Consider the following 9,873-nt stretch of genomic DNA (forward strand, 5'->3'; position numbering starts at 1 on the left):
TACTTTTGGGGGTTGACATCTACATCAATATGTTTCCTGCAATATTTGGTACTACCCTATGATCCTACAAATTGGACCTGGAAGATTTTGAAAATATGGATCTGAAAGCAGTTCTGAAATTTACATGTGCAATGTTGGCTACATCATGATCAGAAATATTAAGGGTTGAACAATATTTAGAGAGCTAATATTGATCAATGTTGGCCCAATTAACAAGAAAGAAAAAAAGTTTACTTTTGGTTTTATCATATACATGAAGTTGAATTTGAGAAATTAGATATTTTGCTTTCAGTGTTGACCATGATTTTACCTGAAACACAATGACAATCTCATAAAGGTGATAATCCTGGACAAGAATAGGAGAGTTTAATGGAACTCTGTCCTTTTACATACAGTATTATAGGAGGTTCATTTTGTTGAATGTCACATTTTGAAAGACCATTTGTAATAGGATTTTGTATCAAATATATAAATTATAGCCAGAGACTCACAGCATACTCCATTCAGGTATCAGAGGGATTTACTGTGAACTGCAATAAACATTGTATGGATGATACTTTTAAAATCCATCTAAGAGTTTCACACTTGGATTTAATGTGGTTAGTGGACCATAGCATCTCTTTTAGATGAGCTTTTGCAGTTTTCTTTTTCTTTTTTTGGACGGTGATCAATTTTAAAAGGGTATTTTTGATTCAGAAGGCACAAGCAGAAATAATAGCAATTTTAACAGTCTGGAAAAGTTCAAATTTATTTTTAAACTATTATTCATTTCATTACCAAGCATGCAAATAACAGTTGTGGAACAACCTAATAGACTATCTTTGATTTGTATTTTCTGCTCTCATTTTAGCAACTCTTTTCAAGTTTCAGCATTAATTGTCATTTTGAAAACGAATTGCCTGGAAGGCCTGGAATATAGAGATACTTTAGAATATGGTTTTGTCTGAAAGCACTGAGCTCCCAGTGATCATACCAGCAATGTTTGTGCAATGCCATAACAATTGAAATACTGGATTTAACAAATGTAACAATTTATAGAGATATCAGACCTCTCAGAGAAGCATAGTTACAGTTGTTAAATTGCTTTTCATTTCTATGTCTATTATTTATACTGTAGTTAAACACCTAATGTAGACAAAACACCTAATGTATGTGTGTGTATATATGTTACATCTAGTTTAATAGAAAGAAGGACTAGGGGAGACATGATAGCATTGTTCCAATATCTCAGAGGTTGCCACAAAGAAGAGGGAGTCAAATTATTTTCCAAGGCACTTGAGGGTAGAACAAGAAGCAATGGGTGGAAACTAATCAAGGAGAGAAGCAACTTAGAACTGAGGAGAAACTTCCTGACAGTTAGAACAATTAATCAGTGGAACAGCTTGCCTCCAGAAGTTGTGAATGCCCCAACATTGGAAGTCTTTAAGAAGATGTTGGATAGCCATTTGTCTGAAACGGTATAGGTTTTCCTGCCTAGGCAGGGGGTTGGACTAGAAGACCTCCAAGGTCCCTTCCAACTCTGCTATTGTATTGTATTGTATTGTATTGTATTGTATTGTATTGTATTGTATTGTATTGTATTGTATTGTTATGAATTAGCATTTTTGGACCAAAGGAAATAAAAGTCATACAAAATGTATAACTAGTGGAACTTATTGCCACAATATGTGACCAGTAGTTACTCAAAGATAATTTTTTTGGGCTGGATGGAACTGAAACACCCTCCATTTTTGTCAATGGAAAGTTATTCAAAACATCATTGTAGCAAATGAAACAGTTTTGAGTGTATTGTACTTTTCCCAGTGCACCAGAAGTGGGTTCCTACCGGTTCGGACCGGTTCAGCCGAGTAGGTAGTAACTCGGCCTGCCACACTCCCAAACTGGTTCTCTCGATGGCACAGTAGGCTCCACCATCTTGTTTTTTTGCTTCTGTGCATGTAGAACCTGAGCGAACCAGCAGTAGCAGCAGCCAGATCCCTGCGCATTGCACACTTTTTTACTTGCATGTGTCTGTCTTCAAGTTAGTCCTGCCTCTTGATGACTGCCAGGACAGGTCCCCTGTGATGATTTAAATCAGATGTTTACCATTTTGAATCAAAACTTGTTTAATTTCTAAACCCCACTCTTTAGGAAAGATTACTGAGGAGATGATGGCTTGCAAACTGTGGAAGGGCTGTGGAAGAAACCGATTATGTGGACCATTTTTGAACAGAGTACAGGCCCAGGTAGAGGACAGAAATTGAACTGGTTAACCAGTTTGATGAACTATGGGCAGAATTTGATCCTATTAGTTCTATTAAATCTTTCAATGAGAGGCCAATATCATATATTAATATTGGACTACCTGGACTACAATTGAGGGTTAGGATGTGGAGCTACCATTCTTTGATGGTTCATCTCATTCCTTATAGGACTATTCCAGTCAGTATGCAAGGGAGAAGAGCCAACAGGATGGAGTGCCTCAGGGTTCAACTAATTCTATCTTTTTCAATAGCTACATGAAACGTCTTTGGGCCACTATAGCATTCAATTGTACATCTTTACTCCATATAGTCAACTATTTAGAAGCTCTAAAATTCCAGATAGGGATCAAAAATTGAAAGCCAGCCAAAAAAGATATGTCACTATGCATTCAGTAATACCACCATCTTTACTTCAGAATAAGGATAAGGTTTTCTTTCCTGAGAGTTGGTGTGTCATCTGAGACCTCTTTATAGATACTCATAATATTTTGGAACTGCAGGTGGAAGCTGTGGGCAGACAATTGAATAGAATATGAAGTGCTATATCTGGGTATTGTTATTAGTATGTATGGCCATCATTTGTCTTCTGTATTATCTGATAAAAAGATAATAAGGTTTATACCAGATAAAGACACAGAGAGCTGTACCTGGCGTTGTCTATGGGTTAATTAGTTCTGACATTAGGCAGTCAGTTAGCCAATTCCTTGGGAGAGGGTTATAAAATGAAAGTGATAATTAAATAATGAAAATTAATTACAATTAATGTATAGTTTCAGATGTGTACACACACACACACAGACACACACACACACACACACACACACATGTTCAAATTCTGCATAATTCCATTGCCTTGCAAAAATGATTTCGGTATAAATCCAGAGGTATAAAGCCACAAAAAAAAAAATCTTAATTTAACTTTGCAAATGGGAGTAAGTACAAATGGATCTGTTATTTCATGGTCTCTGCTTTGCTGCACATATATTAAACGCATGAATTGTACACTGCTAGAAATGAAGAAAAAAATATTTTCTATACTTGGGAATTGATAACAGGTAAATTACCCTGGGTAATTTAAAGTTTTCTCCCTACAGCTGTGTAGATATATTTCTCTGGTAATAATTCTAAGAATGCAGGGAACTGAACAGTGTATTATGTTACATAGTATAAAATTCTTCTATAAGAAAAGAGGGACAGTAATGGAGATTACGATTACAATTACTCTTTTTATTTTTTATTTTCAATACACCCTATAATTTTCATTGTATCCACCCTATAAACAATCTGATGAACTATGATTATTCTCATGTATCAGATGTTGAAATAAACTGCTGGATGATTTGTTATGAATGAAAGATTAACCATAAAACCCAGTAGGCATGTGCAAGACTAGCATTTCAAAATGCCCTGTTCTGAGTCATTATAGAAGTAATCCACTCCGATATGGTGCCCAGGAAAAAAAAACAGAACATTTATTAATAATTTAGCACAGGCAAAATGCAATAATTTATTATACATTTTGTTTACATTGGTTTTTCTGCAAAAAAAAAAAAAAAATGCTTGAGAAAAGGAATCACCGTTCCTAAAAGATGAAGATTCCCCTTTATTTAAAAAAATTGGGAAATGTTGACATTCTTCAAACATCTAAGGCCCGTGATAGCTCATTATTTTTTAAAAAGAAAAGCTTTGAAATATAAATGCTGCAGGTTGCATTTGGAAAACGTTACCTGATAGTGAGTAGAAAATAACAGTACTGAGTTTATAATCAAATAAATGTTAAATATAGTATTTCAGCAAGTTTTCTTCCATCTCTCCTTTCCCTTCACTCATTATAAAGAATATCACTATTCTTTGTTTAATGACAAGCAGTGAAATAACCAAGCCTTGACAGTTACTTTGAAAATATTACAGTGGCCCTAATAGGCAATATATTTATTAGATCAGCTAAAGTCATAATCATGTATGCTTTCAGCTCTCCAAAATCTTCATCGAGCAAATTAGTAAAAAAACATTGAAAGAAATGGAAGAAAGATATAAAAATAAAAGAAAGGAGAATAAACATGTTTGGTGCACCAAAGAAGTCATACCACCTATCCTTCCTCACACTCTTAAAATAAATAATGAGAGGAGACTTTAGATATTCAACCTATTATTTTCAGCTGTATTCCTAGTATCTAAAATTCCTCTTATAAATGTTGAAAAGAAGAAACAGAATAAAAAGAAGCTGGTCAGTTTTCCTGTCAAAATATAATTTCAGAAGAAGAAATTGATAAAAGGTCAATAGGGTATAAAATCTCTATCCATCATGGAGAGTGTAGCAATAGAGTCTTATTGCTGAGTTGCTAAATTGGATATGAGTCTAATCATGAAAATGTAGCCACAAAAATCTAGAAACAAAATCATATTGGTAAACGCACACTAGGACATATAATTCAGTAATATATAGCATTTTTTCCAATGATCTTCTAGGATTTTTTTCTAGAGATTTTCTTTCTTGTGCTGCAATACTTTGGACAGGCTAACAGAATAATTTTAATAACTTTTTAAAACTGAACTGAACATAGTTTTTTACAATTAACAATATCTCAAAGCATGTACGTGTGGCAGTGTAACCTGAGATTTGTGGTTATGGCATTCCTATTTAATAATACTTCCCTTTCACCTCCTAGAAATTGCTTTCATTTCAGAGGACATTAAAAAAAAACCATCAACAACAAATTATATTGGTTCACATTTTTCAATCATTCTTGGTGTTCTTTCTGCAAATTGCTTGTACGATCACTATGAAACTTATACATTTGATTATTTGAATTCATGTCAGGCATAACCAGAGGACAGGTTTTTTTTTTTTGAATGACAACCCAATAGGATTCATCAAAGTAGGATTATAATTTCCCGTAACACCTGTTTCAGACAGCTGTCTCTGCTTCTACAGCCTGTTTCTCAGATTCTTCCCATATTACAAAATGAAGTAATCTAGAAACCGGCAGATAATTCTATGCCCTTTCAGGTTTAGGAAGAAAAGTGATTGAAGGAGAATCTCTACTGAAAACTATTTAGGAAGTTCTGTTTAGATTCTTTTTCTGCTTTAAACATTTTATAAAGTGTTTTTTTTCTTTATACTTAATACCCTGGTTGCTTATACATTCTTTCTCAAGAAGAATTGTTGCCATTGTCACCTGCTCCCCAGTACTTTCTTTGCACTGATGCTTAAGACTGCAACTCCATGCTCGGTTAATGCAGATTTAAAACCAATTGACTGAAGCCCTATTGAGATGTTAATTTCCCACATACTTTAGTAATCTCAAGAGAAGAGCAGGGATGACTATGTGGCTCTACTTCTCCATCCTAATCTGAAAATGAGATGCCTGCAGCAAGATACTGGGTCTATTCACATGGGATCCCTAAGTTATTTGGACTTTGGAAAGTCAAGTATAAGTAGCTTTGTTTTGTATAGTCACCTTCCAAACTATAACAGCATAATGGAGAGAAAGATATGCTGCATTCTTCTGCTTTTATTTTGTCAGATTTGTCCTGCATATCTTTCAGGAATTTAAAATGATACACGCAGAACCCTTTTCTCCAGATCAATCTCTAGATAGATTAGGTTGTCCCAAAACACCGTATTAGTTGCAGCAAGTCTTTGTGGGAAAAATATAAAACCTAAAGCAAAGAACCTATAGTAAAGAAATTTGGTTGATACTGCACTAATTTGTCACTGTCAATATGAATTTGTGACCTGTGGTACATCATTAGATCTTCCGTATATGCAGGATCTTAGAGTATGGCATGACACAGCTCCTCAGGATGAATGAGACAATGTATTTATTTATTACAACCTACTATATTCCAAACTAGGTCTCTTATGGACCCATATTTCTTACGTTTTAGGAAAGCATTCATTTATCATTTTGCACAGAACAGTGTTTCTCAACTTCATCAAGCTTAAGATACGTGGACTTCAACTCCCAGAATCCCCAAACTTGCTGAGGTTGACAAACATTGGCACAGAATAATCGCTAGAAATGATAGTTTTTCCCCTCTCTTTTCATATTCCCACATTTTCTTTGCCCCAAAGATTTGTTCTTATCTTTCCTTTCTTTTCATCCCATTCTTCAGACTCTTTTCTTTTCCAATACTTATACAGGGAGACATGTTTACCCAACACATTTTTCTTTTCAAGATAAGCAGAGTTGTGCAAAGTGCAGACAAAACAAATCCTTTCCAATAGCACAGTAGTTTTAACTTTTCTGCTTTCCTTTACAATCTAATCTTTCCGATATCTTCATAACTTCTTATAGGGTAATCATTCATTATTTTATTTCACTGTATATTCTCTCATAAGAGGCCGACTTTGCTACTGTATATAATTCATAGAAAAATAATATCCCTGAATGAAAACATGTAGCCTCCAGGCCAAATACACTACTTTCCCTCAAAGTGATGCTGATTTGTAATTTTTAATATGACAGACAGGAACACTATTACAAATTTGGATTGATTTATTTAACAAAATTTAAATTCAACTGAAATAAATCCAAGTGTAGCCTTGCTCAGCCCACATTTGAAAGTGAAACTCCAATATGTCATTCAAAGTAAGTCTCAGGAGTAAGAAGGTATTGATTTTCTGTCCTAAATCAATGTCAAATAGGATTGGTAGCAGAAGCTTCAATGGAGATTATAAACATCCAGATGTTTTAGAGAATGGGTCCTGTTAAGTCCTGAAGTCAAAAGGGTACCTGGGCAAAATATACAGTAACATTAACATTTAAGGCCAGAGAATTGAAGGAAAGGCTGAGGAGGTGGCAGAGGCCACAGATACTGTAGTGGTGGCCCTGGAGATTCTAGCTGTTATAGGAATCATTGTGGTGGCTTTGGGGGCTGTAAGATACACAAATGCAATCTTGGAATTATGAGAATTGGTGGCAGTATTGGACTATACAGGTTGGAAGTGCATAGGATGATGGGGACATCCTGAAGTGATTGAGGTGAAGTGGCCTGGAAGAGATAATAGTAGCTGAGAAAGTAGCACTAAGATTGCAGTAGGTAGTGGAAGGTTAGCATTGTGGAAGACAGTAGTCCAGGATTCCTAGAATTTGTGAAGCCATGGTAGATGCAACAGACATTATAATTGAATACATCCAGCCTTTGGTTTCTGCTGCTACTTCCTCCCTTACCCCAAGACATTTGGCCAGTGTATATGGTCATTGCTCTGGGCCTCCTGAGAATATTGGTTGGTGTGAAAATCTCCAGGTGATGTTCCCTGGATTGTATTTTTTACAGGCTTTAAGAGTTTGATTTATGGAGGGGGGGACATGGATAGGGCCTCTTGTTCTTCCCCCCCCCCCCAAAGGTTTGGTCCCTCTGACACTACCAAGGGCTCAGTCAGAGGTAATCGGGATTTGCTAAGTTTCTGGTAGGGCATTGGATGAATTTGTGGTGGATAGGGAAGAGATTGGATATTTGTGTTTGCTTGGGAGTAAGTGTGTGCTGGGCAGAATGTAGACAGTATCCCAATGGTAACAGGAGAGGGAGCTATGATGGGAGGCCAGGGGGAGCATATCCAGGGACATTGGACTTCTTGCTTGAAAGTAGTCCCATTGTCTGAACTTTGGCTTCCTCAATCCATGCTTACCTATTGAGGCATGGATTGTGCTGATGCTGCTATCGAAAGCCAAGCTGATGTTTTACTAATCTCCCTTCATTCATTACCTTATCCAACCCAGTGAGACTCCACAGAAGGGTAGAAGGAGTGGCTATTGTCTCTGGAAGTGGCAACTATGGACTTGACCTAAGATCTGCAAGTGGCAACTATGGACTTGACAAGGCTGTCATATAATGGGGGCTGCATAGTATGTCTGCTTCTATTTTTGGGGAGGCTGGGAGATGATCTGATAGTAGAGAACTCCATGATTGTCGAGGAGAGGTCACTCTCTGATTGCCTTTTGGCTTATGAGTGTCATCCTCTGTGATTGATCAATTTGTCCAAAGTGATTGATGGACCCAAGGGACCCAATGCAGTACCCAATGAGGGTAAGCTTGGGCATTTTCCCAAGAATTTGGTGAGTTGTATGGCCAAAACATAAACCATTGCCTGGAATAGATAGATGGCTTGAACCATTTCACCCCTATGAGGCTCTCCCTGTGTGCTGATCCTGGGATAGAGCTTGGTTATCAAATTGCTCCTGGAGGTGAATTATCAAATGAGACACCTAGGGTTCTGTTGGAAGAAGATTTGGAGTAGGCTTCACCAAACATAGATAAGGGTAAGACCTACATTAGAATCACCTCATGTCAGTAAGAGTGATGAAACATCAAGATTTCTCTATTTTATTTTGTCTGCCTATATTCATTCATCAGCCTTGTTCAGTTCAACCCAATCCCTGCTGTGCCGAGTAGGCCATTGTCATCATTTACCAGGAATAGTCCAGGTTTTTGGTGAATGAAATCCCTCTGATACATCCAACTTATATAAAGACTCCAGTTATTATTATGACATTTGCATAAACACAGATCTTATTCTTCTGAACATAAAAGACATTAAGTAACCAAAGTAATAATTTCTTGAATGTAACTTAAAATCATCCCCCCCCCACCCAAATTTTATAGCAGGTAAAGAATGATACTTAAGAATTTATTTAATGAGGATATATTTGACTAGGATTCAGTGTTCTGCTGAACCATTATATAGATATTATACCCTTATTATCCACTGTCTGTATAACAGCATCCTTCCAAATAGGTTGGATGAAGATGTTGACTAACATCTTCCAGAAAAGTAGTGTAGTGTAGTTTGAATAAGACCTAGCAAAGTTGACAGGCAACCTATTTTTAAAACTTCTATTGAGCATGAGATTATAAATGCTAGAATTTCAGATGAATAACATCTCATCTAATAGTATCACCATTTTCAAGTCACTGTAGTACAAAACATTTACTTACCTGGAAACCTGCTTTGGAACAATTGCACGGGAAACATTCAGTCTTAATAGGACTGAGTGTTCCTGCTCAGATATTGCTTTACTGATTTTTGTATATATTGCTCTGATCTCTGTAGGGGGCTATACAAGATTCCAGATGAATGAATGAATAAGATACCTCTCATATTCTAAACAGCAGCATGGTGCTTTTCAGTGAATATGATAGAGCGTCAGACAGAAGGGCAAATGGTACAGGAGATGCTATACTGCTATTGTGTGTTTTCTGACTAAGAGCTGGGATTTATAAGGGTGCAGACGTGGACTGTGAGTGATGCTGAGCTGACTGCAGGACTCTTGAACGTATTGCTTTGATACTCATGTCACGATCTCTTCAGGTGAAGTAAGCTGAGTGGAGCAGGTGCAGCAGGTTGATGGGCCAAGAAGGAATGCTGTGCCCAGCATACATTATGAGGCACTGAGCAGCTGTTCAGGAGAAACAGAGTTGTTGATTTTTTTCCCCCAGAGACAACTTTTATGAGCATTCTGTTGAGGTCCAGACTCGGTGGTTATCCAAACATTCTTTGCTTTTCTTGCCACAACTTTTATGTACAAAAAACCCCAGATCTCTGTCTTCTGATTGAAAGTATTTTGAATTGGAGCATATGAGAAAGAAGCACAATAGGCTATTAGTTCCAACATGGGTCAAAACT

Source organism: Natrix helvetica (genome assembly GCF_964273705.1).
Source record: "Natrix helvetica genome assembly, chromosome: 1".
Classification (NCBI taxonomy): Eukaryota; Metazoa; Chordata; class Lepidosauria; order Squamata; family Natricidae; genus Natrix; species Natrix helvetica.